Source organism: Orcinus orca, chromosome 1 (assembly GCF_937001465.1).
Source record: "Orcinus orca chromosome 1, mOrcOrc1.1, whole genome shotgun sequence".
Lineage (NCBI taxonomy): Eukaryota > Metazoa > Chordata > Mammalia > Artiodactyla > Delphinidae > Orcinus > Orcinus orca.
The window spans coordinates 97,530,869-97,548,625 of NC_064559.1; the positions used below are offsets into that span (position 1 = coordinate 97,530,869).

Consider the following 17,757-nt stretch of genomic DNA (forward strand, 5'->3'; position numbering starts at 1 on the left):
TAAACTAGGTACCTTTCAACATAGGCTGTAAAGGAGGAAGACAAAGAAAGGTGCAGAATATAGTAGAGAGTATTCTAGAGAACTTAGCTGGGAAAATAGAGATCACCAAGGAAGCTGTCATGTAAACAAAGAAGCCCTGTAGGCTGCGATGGCAGACTCTGGGCGTGGGTGCTTCGTCCCTCTCTCTTCCCAAACTCTTGGCACAGACAGAGTTCACTGCTCAGCTGCATTCTTAGAAAGTGTCTCAAAACAGAGCTCACGCAACCACCACCAACTGATCGGAGTTGACATTCTCCATCCAACCTCTTTGTTTTTTCCTGCCTTGAGGGAAGGATTGAATTATTTTATAAATCCCTTAGGATACAGAGGAAAAGAGAGAGGGCAGATTCAGAGTTTTCTGCTCTCTGATATAGATTGACTAAATGATGGTTGATTATAAAACATGTATAACAAAATACTACTCTTTCCATTTTTTTATTAGCTCATAGCCAGCAAGGAAATTGATCTGAAAGGATTTTCCCAGAAGTGTCAGGAGTGCTTGCCTCTATGGGGTTATGAGTATTGTTTTTCTTGTCTACTTTTGTTTGGCTATATTTTCTGATTTTCAGTAATGATTTAAATTGTTCTGTCACAGCAACAAAAAGAAAAAAAACCCGAGCTTAATGAAAGAAATAGTAAAATATATATTTTTTGATAGTCAGGTTGTTTTACCTTTTTTGCTAGCACAAGCAGGCTAGAACGAGAATAACACTGAAAATACATTAGACACACAAAATGAAAAGGTAGAACAAAATCCTCAATTTTGGAAAAGTTATTTTAAAAATGTAAACCATCATAAATAATTGTAAAAGAGCTTCATGGTATGCCAAGTTACCCATACTAGAAAAAGAAAAGAAAAACCTCACTGAGAATATTTGATGTCTTAAAATTGTTAACTACTGCATAAATACACAAAATAATATTTATAAGCACATGTTTAAGATGCAGACGTATAAAAGCACAACAAATACCTGTGTACCCACCACCCAATTAATTTATGAAATAGAATATGATCATTAGCTCCAAAGCCCCATGTGCCTCTCCAGTCCCATTCACTTCCCACTCCCCTGAAGTAACTACTTTTCTGAATTTGGAGGTTTTATCCCTTTGCTTTTCTTTTAAGTTTTGTATCAGTAAACAATATATTGTTTAATTTGTACATTTTATACCTTAAATACATGAAATCATATTATGTATATTCTGCAACTTGCTAAGATTCATTCACGTTGTTGTTTTAACTGTAGTTCACTTTTGCAGTCATGTAATTTTCCACTACATGAATATACCACAATTTATTTGTCCATTTTATTGTTGGTCACTTTATTATTTTTAAAAATAAATTTATTTATTTATTTTTGGCTGCACTGGGTCTTCGTTGCTGCACGCGGACTTACTCTAGTTGCAGTTAGCAGGGGCTACTCTTCATTGTGGTACACGGACTTCTCATTGCAGTGGCTTCTCTTGTTGCAGAACACGGGCTCTAGGCGCATGGGCTTCAGTAGTTGTGGCACATGGGCTCAGTAGTTGTGGCTCGCGGGCTCTAGAGCCCAGGCTCAGTATCTGTGGCGCATGAGCTTAGTCGCTCCACGGCATGTGGGACCTTCCTGGACCAGGGCTCGAACCTGTGTCCCCTGAATTGGCAGGCGGATTCTTAGCCACTGAGCCACCAGGGAAGCCCCTGGTTGGTCACTTTTTATTTCTTTATTTCTTTTTGCTTTAACAAACAGGGCTGCTAAGAAGTTTTTCTAGCATGGGGACTGCTGTATCATAGGATATGTGTATCTTCAAAATTACTTGATAATGCCACATTATGATCCAAACAATTTATACTTCGTTATACTTCTGCAGTGGATAAGACTACTTTCCGGGAGACTTTCCTGGCGGCCCAGTGGTTAAGACTCATGCTTCCAATGAAGGGGGCATGGGTTTGATCCCTCGTCGGGGGCTAAGAGCCCACATGCTGCGCAGCATGGCAAAAAAATTAAAAAAAAATTAAAAATTAATAAAAGACTAATTTCCATTTATCCATGTCCTCACCAATGTTTGGTTTGTCAAATTTTAATACTTGCTTTTCTGGTGGTGGTTAAGTGGCATCTCACTGTGGTTTAAATTTTCATTTCCCTGGTTACCATTGATGAGTTTAAGCGCCTTTTCACATATTAGTTTGCCAGTTGTGTTTCTTCACATGTAAAGTGCTGCTCTAATCTTCTGCTCATGTATCTATTGGGTTGTTTGTCTTTTTCTTATAGATTTATGGGACTTCTCTGTATATTCTGGATACTAAACCTCTGTCAGTTGTATGGACCTTCACATATCTTCTCCCAATTTTTAGATTGTTTTTCCACTTTCTCTGATGTTTTCATCAACAGAAGGTCCCAATTTTAATATAATTTATCTGATCAACGTTTCCTTCATGATTTTCATTCTGTACCCTTTACAACTCCTCTGTCATGAATTTATTGTTATATGTGCTCTTCTAAAAGTGTTATGGTATTTTCTTTCTCAGTTAAGTTTTCGATCCACTTGAAGCTGATTTATGTGTAATGTTTTTTCATTTCATATGGAACTATGAGAATGACTATTAATATAGTTCTTTCCTGTCAATTATACATTTGATGTTTTCTTTCTATATTCCAAAACTTAACTTTATGAAAGTTGACTTTGCAAATTTAGTGTGCATATTTTTCTGGTCCTTTTAGGCTATTTGAGATATCTATTGTGTTTACCAATACATATAAGCTTTCCCTTGAATCTTTGTGTTTTCAGCAAATCTGGTGCCTGCTTCTGAGTGAATGATGAAAAAGCTCCGTCAGAACAGAATCCTGTGGCATGCCTCTCCAGATTGTTCTTCCAAGCTGAATTCTATTCACAAATCAAAACTCTAGGGCTTCCCTGGTGGCGCAGTGGTTGAGAGTCCGCCTGCCGATGCAGGCGACACGGGTTCGTGCCCCGGTCCGGGAGGATCCCACATGCCACGGAGCGCCTGGGCCCGTGAACCATGGCCGCTGGGCCTGCGCGTCCGGAGCCTGCGCTCCGCAACGGGAGAGGTCACAACAGTGAGGGGCCCGCGTACCGCAAAAAAAAAACAAAAAAACAAAAAAACAAAAAAACTCTAGAGATGTACCTTTTAGAGCAGCTACAAATCCACTAATCAATATCATCAACTTATTTTTTCTAGGTAATCTGTAGCAAATATTAAATGCATTCCTCAACTCCCCCCCCACCGCCACTGCATAATCTAATGTGTCTGGCTACATCCCTCCACTGACCCTCAGGAAATTCAGATGCCTTTTAATATTGTATAGCCAGGGAGGTAAATCGAAATAATATGCTAGACCTTGTAGAATTATATATGCCATCACTAATACTCCCTTCCATTTGTAAATGTCATGGAGCTGTGTGTGTGCATGTGTGTGTGTGTGTGTGTGTGTGTGTATGTGAGTGTGTGTTAATGTCTTTCCAGTAATTTATTTATGCAGAAGCAGATTGGTATTTAGTTAAAATTTTAGGCTCTAGAGAATAATTACCTGGGATCACATTCTTACCCTCTACTTATACGTTTGTAACGTCAGGCAAGGAACCTATCCTCTTCACACTCTAGTATCTCACTCTGAGCACAGACACTGTGATTGATCCTATCCTTAGGTTGTGGTTGGGCCTGGAGAATACAGGGACATGAGGATACACTCTCCCCCTCTCAGCTGCCTGCATGGGGCAGTGTTCCCACCCCTCCTCCAGCTTCACTATGTTTTACCCCTCCCCCAGAAGATTAGAGCTTCGCACTGCTTCAGTCTGATAACGTAAGGTGGGCAGAGAATGGGAGCCAGTCTCTAATCCGTATAATTGTGGGGCATGTTTGGTGGGGTTTAACTTATGCTCTGCCTAATTAGGGCTAAAAGTGTTATATGCCATCACAAACTCCAGCTGAACACATATGCATGAAATTTGGGACTTATCGTATAGATTATGTGGTAACTTACTGTTTTCAGATAACGCAACATGGTGAACCATTTCCTGCGTCATATTCTTCAATACCATTCTTACTTTTGTTCAGAAAATATTTTCGTATTTTACTGTTAAAATTGCATTAGGATGAATAGCCATTTCTTTAAATCTGAGATCACATTTTTATTTCTTAAGGTAAATACCAGGAGGTGGATTGCTAGATGATAATTATTTGCTCTCTTTTGTGAAGAATCTTTAATTCACTATAAGATCCAGACTGACCTAAGGATTTCACTTTTTAGTCATTTCCTTCCTTAATTTGAATGAAAGAAATAGAGCTATTTTTAGGGTATGTGTCTGTGGACAAATCACCCTCATTGCTTCCTGTTACATTGCATAACTTCAGGGATGCCATTCGTTTTTTATTCTATGTGTACTTGAAGCCCCTCCATGACAGAACACTTCTAGAGGTGACACCAGTTTAAATGGTCACCTCTTAAAGAGGACCTTTTCAACGGAGAGGGACAAAGCCAGTTTCACTTTGGCAATTACTGGCATTTGATGAACATACAAACACACACACCGATATACACACACTTGCTTATCATTTATTGGTGCCTCTCTTATACTTCAGCCTCCTAAGTTATTTTCCAAATAAAGGGGCATCCGGAGAAGAAAACCTTAAACTGTCTGCTTTGGTTCGTGCCATCCAGATTGCTCCCAAAACAGAGATAATGAGGATATATGTAATGATTGTGTTTTGTTTTGTTTTTTCCATCTAAGATTGTGTCTTTATTGTTGTTCTTTCTTTTTTTTTAACATCTTTATTGGAGTATAATTGCTTTACAATGGTGTGTTAGTTTCTGCTGTATAATAAAGTGAATCAGCTATACATATACATATATCCCCATATCTCCTCCCTCTTGCATCTCCCTCCCACCCTCCCTATCCCACCCCTCTAAGTGGTCACAAAGCACCGAGCTGATCTCCCTGTGCTATGCCACTGCTTCCCACTAGCTATCTATTTTACATTTGGTAGTGTATATATGTCCTTGCCACTCTCTCAGTTCGTCCCAGCTTATCCGTCCCCCTCCCCATGTCCCCTCAAGTCCATTCTCTACATCTGCGTCTTTATTCCTGTCCTGCCCCTAGGTTCTTCAGAACCTTTTGTTTTAGATTCCTATATATGTGTTAGCATACGGTATTTGTTTTTCTCTTTCTGACCTACTTCAGTCTGTATGATAGACTCTAGGTCCATCCACCTCACTACAAATAACTCAATTTTGTTTCTTTTTATGGCTGAGTAATATTCCATTGTATATACGTGCCACATCTTCTTTATCCATTCATCTGTCTATGGACACTTAGGTTGCTTCCATGACCTGGCTATTGTAAACAGAGCTGCAATGAACATTGTGGTACATGACTGTTTTTGAATTAGGTTTTCTCAGGGTATATGCCCAGTAGTGGGATTGCTGGGTCGTATGGTAGTTCTAGTTTTAGCTTTTTAAGGAACCTCCATACTGTTCTCCATAGTGGCTGTATCAATTTACATTCCCACCAACAGTGCAAGAGGGTTCCCTTTTCTCCACACCCTCTCCAGTATTTATTGTTTGTAGATTTTTTGATGATGGCCATTCTGACTGGTGGGAGGTGATACCTCACTGTAGTTTTGATTTGCATTTCTCTAATGATTAGTGATGTAACGATTGTGTTTTATAAGTATATAATTTTATTCATGGTGTCTACCCTCAGGCATATAGGACGGTCTTGTAACTTGTGAATCTTTAAGGCTCACAGGAGTTCTTCCTCTTCTTCCTTGATGGGAATAATGAAAAGGGACCCAGCCTATAATACAAAAAAGGGAAGACAGAACCTGCCAAGTCATACCATGACAAAAGTGTCACTGTGGACGGATTCTGCCCTGGTTTTTTCAGGGGTCATAACAACACGTGATATTAATTTGATTGAAGAAAAACTTTTCTGTCCTCTACACCTGTGAGATCAAGAATGTCTGAATATAGAAACTTTAACCTCTATCCCATCATTCTTTTCTCTAGCTCTGCTATTTAAGTTACTTTATCTTGTATTAATTATTTTGTACTGTCTTCCTAAGTTCAACATTTCCTTAGGACCACGCAAACTAAGTTTTATAAGTTTAACATTGGGATTGAGTTTTCTCATGTAACAGTCATTCATCTTTCCTGATGACAGTCTATACCTTTATTCCCATGTCTCCATTCAAAGAAGAAACTAAGAGGGAAAGAAGGTCAATAGGAAGTTACTGAATAAGAGGGATTCCAGGAGGGATTTGAGCTTGAGTCTTTGAGAATGAGACACTTCATGCTAATGTGGATAATTAGAGTGAGTTTCTTCCTAGTGAAAAATTTTAGCATCAACTTAAAAGAGAACTTTACCCCAAAGAGGAATCAACAATTACTGTCCCAAGGTTTCCTAGAGTTGAACCATGCCTTGCATATGTTTGATGCTGATACTGATGGAAAAGACCTGTATCCCTAATCACCATATCAAAACAGTAGATGAACAGCTCAAGGTCAAAACGAAAACAAACAAATAACCTTCAAACACAACCTTGTAGGAAAGATTGTAAGAGTTTTCACTATGAAGTTTTAAGGTGAAGTTTTAAGGTAAAGTTTTGGACTTGGTCTGAAGTGACCATAGAAAACATTTAATTACATCCTTTTATTTAGAGATTAAAAAACTGAAGGACAAGGAATTTAAGTGGCATGATGGCGATTACAAAGTTATGAAATGTGAAGTGGTCACATACTCTAGCAGCATATGAGGACTGATTGATTGATCCCCAATTCATATATGACTTTTACCTTCTGGTATGTTTCTGAACTTTATATCCATGTGCTTTTCTGATATATATCTTTACCCTGCACTCCTGCACCTTATTTAAAGTGACAGTATTTGTGAGTATGATTCAAGTTAAGAGTTGAGTATTATCTTAGGTTGGTTGTCTGAGAAACAGACTCCAAGATTTGCCTGTGGGAGGCTTATTAGAGGATGCTCTTGGAAACACTTGAAAGGAGAGAGGGAAGCAGCTTGGGCAGAGGAAGAAGTTGAACTGCGGTGCAATTGTAATGGGTATGCAGCCAATCCCTCTGTTGCTTTAGAGTTGGGATGGCTTCTAGTGGTCTCTCACTGAGGCAGGAGGGCTGGAACTTTGAACCTGTCCATACGAGAGTGTAACCTTGGGCAAGGCAGCTTCCTTCAGCCTTGAGCAATCCCAGGAGGCAAACTCAGCTGTCAGCAGCCAATACTCCTGGAGGAATAAATGCTTTCCTTGTGGGGTTTGGGGATCTGGGTGGTGTTTTCCAGCCTCCAGTTCTGTTATTGTGATATTGTGATTCTGGCACCCAGGAAAATGCCCCTGAGTAGTCCTTTTTGGTCCAGGCTGGCACATAATTTAAAGAACTAAGCAGAGGGCCTTGTGTTTTGTTTTGCATTCAGCTACGCTGAGAGTAAAAGAGTAGAACTAGGAAAAGAACTTCTTAAGGAAGAGCCAGATAGCAAGACTCAGTAAGGATGCCTGCATGTAGTGGAGCTGTACAAACAACCCCAAATTGCTACATCTTTAAGCAAGACATATGCTATATATTTACCTCCTGTTGAGCCACGTGGTTTTTATCCTGCTGGTCACTGAGCTGTACTTCTTCATATTGCCACGAGGGGGCAGTGTTTTATAATCTTTAAGAGCTTTGGCTCTGGCTTCACAAGGCTGAAGTTCAAACCCTATTACTGCTACTCATTAGTTGTATGATTTGGGGCCGGTCACAAAACACCTCTAAGCCTCTATTTTCTCATCTATAAAGTGGGGGTAATAGTCATGCTTACTTTGCACAGTTAGGATTATTAATTTAAACAATACTTGTATGTACCCAGGTCGGTGAGTGGCTCAGAGATAGCCCATCACCCAGGCCAGGAGTTTCTATGAAAATCTTGTCCTTCTCATATGTATAACAATCCTTAGCCAGGATACTGTGTTATGTTTCAAGAAAAGGCAAAGGAAGGAAGATGTAGTGAGTTGGATGATGGACTAAGATCAAGTGTGAGAATGGAGATAAGCTTAAAAATAGCTACTTTTAACCAACAATACGTCGGGGAAAAAAGCTGTGGCTGATATTTGGACACTATAGTTTCATTGAGGTTGGGGCTTGGTGGAGGGACATCGTTGCCTTTTTGGAAGCATATGTTTGGGGATATAATTGGGAAAACCAGTGTGAAACTTTAGGTCATTTCCTTGACATCATGAAACAATAAACATCAGGCCCAACTGACTCATGAGGCTCCTAGTACCTGGTGTATCTTCATCCCATGATTCTAAGGCATGTACAATGGCCACATGGCCAGGAAGATGTAGGATCCAGGTGTCAGAGACACAACTTTTATGTCCCACATATACACACATCATTCCATTTTCCAGAGCCAATTCAATCACCCCAGAACCTCAGCTATGCCTGATAATGTCAAAGTAACCCTATGCTTTTTCTATCCCACCTCCCCTTCTTCCTGCCTACTTGATATCCCAATTAGGGTCACTCTCCTGGCTTATCACCAGTTGCATTAACTTTTTCTATCATTTTGTAATTTTCCATCATCCACTGTGGTAAATGAGAAGTAGGAAAGGGACAAGAGTAAATTGGAACATTTCTGATTATGCAGGAAACCTCAGGGATCAAAGGACCACTTAGCACTGAAGAAATGTACCCAACTGTGCTGCATGTCACTATTAAATTCAAAAACAGACTCTTGAGAATGAAGAGAAAGCCTGCAGTTGCTTTTCATAACACACAAATGGTTTGACAGGTTATTACCATTAAAAATTCATTAATAAATGATTAATATAAATGTTGGAATATAAATACCAAAATCACCATCCTGATCCCCCTGTTTTTGTCTTCAGGTGCCTTCTGCAGTTCAGCACGAGGACGGTTCCTTCAGGCAGGCTTCCCATAGATATTGAAAGGTTAACTTACTATCAGGTATGGTGATCATTTTTATTTTTTTATCACAACCTCACCTGACTACCATCACCCCTGAATCAGCCTTGTCCCTAATATTGTCAGTATTTATGAAATTGACTAGATGTAGGGGTCAAGAAAGAGGGAAGAATTGGAGATGACTATGAGGTTTGGAGCCTAGGTCACTGGGAGGATTGTGGTTCCATTAACAGTAAAAGCAGAATCAGAAAGAGATGATACTTAGGGGCCCAAGATTATCACTGATTTAGGATATGTGGAGTGTGAGTTTTTCATTATACATTTGGATAGAAATGACTTTTAGGGTGGCAGGTTTGTGGAGGATCTGGGCCCTTTGGGTTTGGAATTATTTTTTACACAAGTGCCTGAGAATCCCATACTTAATGAATGTGCATTGAAGTCTTACTCGATTCCAGTCCCAGTGTTGATTTTTTTTTTCTTTTGTTTTTAAACAAGACAGATGCAGTTTCTACCCCTACAGAGTTTATATCTCAGGGAAGAAGGCAGATATTAGGCCTTAAACAATATGATGAGAGTGATAATGCGGATGATATTAATAATAATGCACAGTGTTTGCCAAGTGCTTTCTGTCTTTCAATGACTATGCTTAGTGCCTTAAGTACTTGAACTTTTTAAATTTTCACAGCACCAGCATGGATTAGGCACTGTCGGTCTCCAGTGGGGTAAGAGACGTTCCCAAGCTCACACAGGCGGTGGAGCGGGAATTCTAACTTCGTGCAGAGCCAGAGCCCGGGCACTTCTTCGCACAATGTCAATATATGGGAAGTCCTGGGTTTTATGGGGATGGACAGTTGGAGTACTTAACCCAAATTTAGGCTGGGAGGACTTGAAAATAATTTTGGAGAAAGTGAAATATAAAGAGAGATCTGGAGGTGAATAGGAATTAACCAAATGAAGGACGAGGGTGAAATGGAGGGCAGGTATGGTCAGGGTAGCCTGAGCTTAGTCTATCGGGACAGAGGGATGTGGGGAAAGGCCTGGCCACAGAGCATTATGGATAAGATGACCAGGAAGAGAACAGAAAGATGACCACACACCACGAACAAAGGGCCCGTGTTCACAAGGTAGGAAGAGAAGGAGGCCCTGAGAATATGACTTAGAAGCTGGAAGAGCCTTAGGATCGACTCTCAGGCTTTTATTATTGCCTCGCTTGTGTTACATCTTTGCCTACTGTTTCAGGTCATTGTGACTCAACGTAAACAGGCGAAACCAGGCTAAAATTATGGAATGAGGGGTAAATGGAGGAAATGACTAATGACTGTTTCTAGAAGGGTTTGCTGGGTCTGAACCCCACCCTTCTTGAAACACTCTCTGTCTTGCCTTCCAGAACCGCGCCAGCTGTTGCTTCTTTTCCATCCTGCTCTGGCCTTTCTTTGTAAGTCTCCCTTGCTGACTCTTCCTCTTCCGCCCAGCCACTTCCTGTCTGAGCTCTCTGTGGCTCCAAGGCCCACACTGTCTTCACTCAGCATGACGATCTCATCCTGTTCTACAGCATCGATTGCCGTCTGTATTCTGATGCTGTCCATTTTATTATCTGGAGTTCTGACCTTTCATCTAAGCTCCAGGGTCATATATGCAATTAAATCTCCATTTACATCTCACAGGAACATCAAACTCAACACTTCTAGCACTCAAGCCACGTCTCTTCACCTGTCCTGATGTACCCCACCTCCAGTGCTCTTATTCTCTGTAATGACTCCCCTGTCATTCACCCCATCATTCACCTATGCTCTTGAGCCAGAAATCCGTGAGTGATGAATGACTCCTATGTCTTTTGAATGGGTTTACAGCAGACATGTCATATTCATGGCTGCCCAACATCTTTTAAATAATTCACATGTAACAATTCCCACCTCCCAACTGAGAATTCAGACTCTCAAGTTCTCTTGCAGCCCAGTTGGATACATGTGGCATAGGTTTGCCCTGTCACCTGCTTCCAAGGGAGGCTTGATTTGGAAGTCCTCAGCAGGAGAACCAGGATGCACATGGGGCTTCCCTCTTGCTGATACAGCTGTTTTCAAAGATGTGTGGGTTTTAGGCGAATGCAGCAACCTAAAGGTCAACTTCCTGATATGGAAGTGGCATTCGTATTGCAGATTTCGTGAATAAGGTGAAGTCAGGTCTTGACGTCTTGTGTGCAGTGGCAGAAGCACTGAGCTTGCTCATTCAGAGCAGTTTTGCTGCCTGGCTTGGAGTGTGTGAATATGGGCAGGGTAAGGAGGTGTGCAAAGCATGTGGCATTTTTTGTTTGCGTGAGTTTAGACTTGATTTTGCTCCTTCAGCCTTCCCAATGATCTGAGAGGTTACTATCCTTTAATAAAGCCCCTCCAATTCATTAAATCATCACATTGTACAACAAATTGAAAAAGAAAGTACAACTAGCCATAGTCGATTGTGTAATTTGCAGTAAGAATCTTGAACAGTCTGAGGTTGTTGCTTCCTCTCTGGTAGAACATTTATCTGTATGTTGAGCTGTGTGAGAGCTGAGGGGAAGGATGTGGTGAGAAAGACCTAGAAACGGTGGTTATGGGTGAGTGCAGAGCCTGCCCCTCTAGGGTTTCTTTATTTGATCTGTCTGTACTCCTAAAAAAACGCTTTCTGTATATTGGTGTGTCAAGTCTATAAATTATGTGCAGATATTCCATAAGGCAGGGCAGAGTGATAGAAAGGAAATGGGCATTTAACAGAAAATAACTGAGTTTAAATTCTGTCTCCAGCACTGACTAGCTGGGTACCCTTGAACAAAAGCCTTAACGCCTTTCAGTTTTAGTTCCCTCATCGATGAGGTGTGGTTAATGTATTTACACATAGTGTGTTGTGAGGTTACATGAGATAACCTATGGAAGGCCCTACCACTTAAAGGCTAGTGATAAAGGTTAGCTCTCTGTGCCAGAGGCAATCAGGGACCCCAGGGAATAGATGACTTGTTGACTCTACATGGACAGTCCTGGAAATGGACTATTCCATTCTGCTGACCTGGGATTCTATTTTTTGTATTCTCACTTATTGAAATCTGATTCTTTCTGATAGGACCAGCCCAAATGCCCTTTTTCCCTAATGGAAACTTCCCCAATTCTCTTAGCTGGAAGTAGTTAATTCTATTTATAAAATACTATTATATCTTAATGTAGGTTGTGTTTGAAAGTTTGTGTAAAATTAATAGATCCTTAGGATAAGCAAGTGGAAAGATTCTGATACTTTAATCAGCATCTAGTAGAGCCCCTTATGTTTTAATTTAATCTTTTAACATTTTTTTATTATTTATTAATTGAAGTATAGTTGAATTACAGTGTTGTGTTAGTTTCAGGTGTACAGCACAGTGATTCAGAATATATATATATGTACATGTATACACACACACACACACACACACACACACACATATATATATATATATATATTCTTTTTTAGATCCTTTTCCCTTATAGGTTATCACAAACTATTGAGCAGAATTCCCTATGCTGTACAGTAGATCCTTTCTGGTTATCTATTTTATACATAGCAGTGTGTGTACGTTAATCCCAAACTCCTAAATTATCCCTCCCCGGGGATAATTGGTAACCACAAGTTTGTTTTATATGAAACCCTTTTTCTTGTACATTGTGAGAGCCCCACATCTCACAAATACATGTGATTCCTTCCTTCCATTTCCCCAATACAGTCATTTCAAAATTTTTCAAAAAATTTTTGGCCAAATCAATGTTTGGTATTTTTGGCCAAATCAATGTTTGGTATTTTATATTACTATGACTATGTAAATAAAACTCACAGGTAAGCTATATACTGTATTGTGTTCCTTCCTTATGCGTCTTTAATGTTTTTCTGAAGTCAATGACATTTCTTTAATAGTTTGTTCAACTTTTTATGCCCTGGTCCCTAGGACTTTCTAAACTGCCAAAATTGTAAAATTTCCCTCAAAGCAAACTCACTTACTTTATAAGGGCCACTCACCACCTGCAGCACAGGCAGACCCCCTCCTTCCCGCACCCCCCGCCACTCTTTCTTTGGTCGGGAGTCCTCCTTGAGTTCCGTGTCCACCCCTTCCATCTGGACAAGCTGCTCTGCTCTCCAGCTCTGCACGAGTCAAGGTTCAGGGACTTCTCTTCATCGTTGTTCTGGGGATTCCCTGAACAATTTTGTTCCTTCCTTATACTTATGTGTAATTAATTGTCAGCTGGGTATAGAATACCAGGCTAAAAATTGTTTGCCTTCAAGTGGTAAAGCGATTGTGCCCCCCTCCCACCCGCCGTGTCTTCTAGCTTCTGGTGCTGCTGTCAAGAAGGCCATGCCATTATATACAATGGAATATTACTCAGCCATAAAAAGAAACAAAATTGAGTTATTTTTAGTGGGGTGGATGGACCTAGAGTCTGTCATACAGAGTGAAGTAAGTCAGAAAGAGAAAAACAAATACCATATGCTAACACATATATATGGAATCTAAAAAAAAAAAAAAATGGTCATGAAGAACCTAGGGGCAAGACGGGAAGAAAGACTCAGACCTACTAGAGAATGGACTTGACGATACAGGTAGGGGGAAGGGTAAGCTGGGACAAAGTGAGAGAGTGGCATGGACATATATACACTACCAAACGTAAAATAGATAGCTAGTGGGAAGCAGCGGCATAGCACAGGGAGATCAGCTCGGTGCTTTGTGTCCACCTAGATGGGTGGGGTAGGGAGGGTGGGAGGGAGACACAAAAGGGAGGAGATATGGGGATATATGTATATGTATAGCTGATTCACTTTGTTATAAAGTGGAAGCTAACACACCATTGTAAAGCAATTATACTCCAAAAATATGTTAAAAAAAAAAAAAAAAGGCCATACCATTCTTATTCCTAATCCTTGGATGTGATCTGTTTTTTTTTTTTCTTCTGGAAGCTTTAAGACTTGCTCTCTCCTTGGTGTTTTGTGATTTTAAAATAATGTGCTTTTATATATGTTGTCCCCCCCCCCACCATTCAGCAAGCTAGATGTTAGTTCTTTGATAACTTCCTTTTCTTTATTGTCTTGGTTCATTCTTGCTTGGGCATCTATTATATATAACCACCTTGAGCTGGTTAATATTCACCCAAGCATAAACCTCTACACTTCTTTTCTCTCCCTTTTCTCCGTCTCATTGTCTTCTAGGTATACACTGAAAAGGAACTCCTCAAATTTATCCTCCACCACTCTATTAAATTTAATTTTTTTCTGCTATCACATTTAAAAGACACATCTCTAAAAACTCTTCTGTAAATTTCTTTATTTTTTCACATTTGTTAGCATGATCTTTTTATTTCATTGATACAATGCCTTCTATCTCTGATGACTCTCTCTCTCTCTCTCTCTCTCTCTCTCTCTCTCTCTCTCTCTCTCTATATATATATATATATATATATATATGTAGTTTTCTTCTCCCTCATCCTTTGTCTTTGTTTCTTTTAAGTTCCTTTCTCTGCATGTTTTGTTCTTTTTCACATTAGGGGTTTTTCTGAACGTGATTCATGTCTGTTTACTTATATTTAAGAGTAAAAAGAGCACACATACACAAACTTTAAAAGTTACCTTTTTTTGTAAAAATGCTTAAGATTTACTCTCTTAGCAAATTTCAAGTATACAATACAGTATTATTAGCTATAGTCACCATGCTGTACATTAGATCCTTAAATCTTACTTATTGTTAAATATTTGTTGAATTAAAAAAAGTAGATAGAAGAATTTTCTTCCAAGCATGCAAAAACAAGAGAATGATTGGCTGTCTGTGCATGTGTGTGTACATGCACGTATGAGAGTGCATACATGTATGTGTATGTATACATGTGTGTGTGTGTGTGTGTGTGTGTGTGTGTGTGTGTGTTTGGGTAATAAAAGCCAAACCTAAAGTTTGAGAAGAATATTATTCAGCTGAATTGCCAAAACCAGAGATTGATGTTAATCTGCACTCTCGAGTCCCTTGGTTATTCTAATTTCCTCTAATGCTGAATCCCACTGAATTTCCAAGCCAGTCGTGACCATGGCATGAAGTAACTAGCTCACTCCTCAGAGGAGTCTAGAATTTGTCTTGCTGCCATAGAACCAGCAACACACATACTAACTGTGCTGACATTTCCTACTCCCTTCCTATCTCGCCTCTCTAGCTGAACTGTCTTGGTTTGCACTACTGAGTGTCTGCCTCTATTTCCATGCCATACATTTCATCCTCCTGAGAGTGAAATTCTGTAAACCTTAACTAGGTTGGCAAAGTTAAGGTTTTTTAGCATTCCTTTGCTTCGTCTATTAAAATACCAACTGCACAATATGAATTATGGAGCATTGCTCTGAACTGTGTTTATTGATAACAGTAATCTGTGTGTTGTATACTGGAGTCTCTACTGAGAACATTACTCCACATGAATTGATTATAAGAAAAGGGGCAGGAAAATGTTCTGAATTATGGCCATTCCTCCCATGTGTCCACTGCCCTCTGATCTCTGGAGTGGGATCTCCTGACCTCCCTAAAGTTCCTCTTTACGCATTACCTTAACACCAGCTCCATGCATCCACATAACAGCAACCTAAAACCTGTGACAGGAAACAGTGAACACCCACAGGTGTTTCTGGACCTCACTCCAGATCCTCTTTGCTTTTTCCTGACTTACTCCTACTTTGGTGAAGTTATTCAGATGGTTTCATATCCAGACTTCAACTATCCCTTCCATCACTCTAGTTTGTATGAAAGTAATTGGCTTTCTTCTCTTTAGAAGACCTCGGATTATCTACGAACATTAGCTGTTTTAGGACCCATTTGCAGTCATGATCTCACTCTACTTGCAGATCAGCTGGTGAGTAACCACTATAAGGTCTGCTGGCTGGTGGCATTTATTCGACATCTCAGGGCGTACGGTACTCCGGAAGGCATCCACTGTCCTTCACAGAAGTAACACCGTAGACCGGAAGGTTTATCAGGCCCCTCTTATTCCAGAGGTTCAGTGTTCTTCCAGAATTTGCAAGGTTTCGAAGCTGTCATGATATAAGCCCACTAGCCACTTGTGTTTACCTTTGACTAATGCAGAAAGCATGATGAGTAAGCATGAGGTTAATCAGTGAAGTTAAGTAGCTAATCATAGTCAAGAGGGCCACTAATATCACATTCCTTTCTACATAATCTGAGGAAGGATTCACATATTTGTAATGACCTTCTACTTCTGTCAAGCTCCAGGTGTGTCAGTCATTAACTGGGTGAATGTTTTAGGTGCTATTTAAACCAACAGCTATTTTATAGAAAACTCACCCCCTTCCAGGAGTTTCAGTCAAAAAGAGTAGAGATAGAGGGTTCTTCCAAGATCTCTTCTTGCCACTGCTACTCTGAGAACAGGAAGTAAGGGATAAGTGGCCAGATGGCTTACCTTACTTCTTGTATATTTGAGAGTCATTCAAGGGAATACAGTTTTCTAATGACCCTCATGTAAGTCTGCTGGATAACAGAGTCCTAATGTTGGAACTCTTTTCATCTACTGACATTTATAATAAAAAAATTTTAAGTGTAACTTTGCCATAATTTTTCATTTTGATTAAGATATTTACAGGAAATAAACCGTTTATTTTCTCTGACTAATGAAACTGAAAGCTAAGAACGTTGGTGGGAGGAGTCTCAATACTGTTTCCTAACTTCTCTCTCTCCCCAGGGAAAGCACCGTATGAGGAAGCCAGCACTAAGTCAAGTTTTTGTATAGCCAGTGCCCTTTTTCCTTGTTGTCTTTCAAAATACTTCTTTTTCCTCTGCCCTTCAGGAGATTATAAAATTCTGAAGTTCAGTCTCTGAGAGCTTTACTGATTTATCGTCCTACTTAAGCAAAATAAGCAGTGATTCTTGCATATCTGAAGAAAACCTCAACATCTAGACTACTGTGGAGGACATTTTCACTGAGGTAAGACTGGTAGGGATTTCTTTAGAGAGCTGTGGGTACCTGGTTGGTAGCCTCAAGGTGAGAAGGGGAGCTTTAGTCATGAAGAATTTGGGGGGAAATGTTTTATATCAACTATACTCAGAAAAGTGAAAACAGCAGTAGCTTGATTCTAATCCTTTACTGCCTAGGCAAATAATAGACATTTTATTCCACTACAACTGAAGCCTGAACAAAGGGAGATGCATTTTGACTATAGAAGATATTATAATGTATTCCCCAGGCAACTAGCGGCATGAGCTATATTTAGAGCAAAGGTTTGGTTTCCTTCCCTGGAAGATGCACAGGAAACTTGGTGGCTGTGGTGGGGGCCTCGGTGAAAGTCAAGATAGGGGCATGATAAAAGTATCATAAAATAATATTGAGTAAAAAAATACATCTGGATATAAAAGTGTATTGTATGGCATTGTCCTAATTTTAGAAAACACACACACACAGAGAAGAGCAGACAAGTTTCAATTCCGCAAGTACAGTTATATAAAACATGGCTTCTTTACCTCTCTTAAGACAGTTTACTTTTTCTTTTAGACTCCATTTTACACCAGCTGCCAGTGTTGTTATTTCAGTTTCTTTTAGGATTCCTTTCTGCCTTCCTGAAAATTAATACTTTTTTTTTTCTGGTGGCAAGGCATAGGAGAGAGGCAATTACAAATAGATTTCTATTGTCTACTTTTAGAATTGTTTAAAGACTTTCTGTATGGCCTGATACAGTAATATTTTATATGTGCTTGACTAGAATATAAGATTTTTAATATTCATTTCAGAATCTTATGTATGTTAGATAAATGCTGTTAATTACACTTATTATATTTACT

The 17,757-nt window shown here is 39.7% G+C and overlaps 1 protein-coding gene across 3 annotated transcripts in view; it reads left to right on the forward strand.

The window, feature by feature from the left end:
* The first annotated feature begins 8,945 nt into the window (after positions 1–8,945).
* LOC101278136 (interferon-activable protein 203) overlaps positions 8,946–17,757 on the forward strand; it is a 47,615-nt gene continuing 38,803 nt past the window's right edge. Inside the window, exons 1-3 of one of the 3 annotated variants that reach the window (XR_007470128.1) lie at positions 8,946–8,996; positions 15,740–15,820; positions 16,769–16,906. The gene's annotated coding sequence lies outside the window, so the exon portion shown is untranslated. Of the gene's footprint in view, positions 8,997–15,739; positions 15,821–16,663; positions 16,907–17,757 lie in introns of those variants that run through there. The other 2 variants (XR_007470127.1, XM_049694489.1) reach the window with 2 other exon arrangements.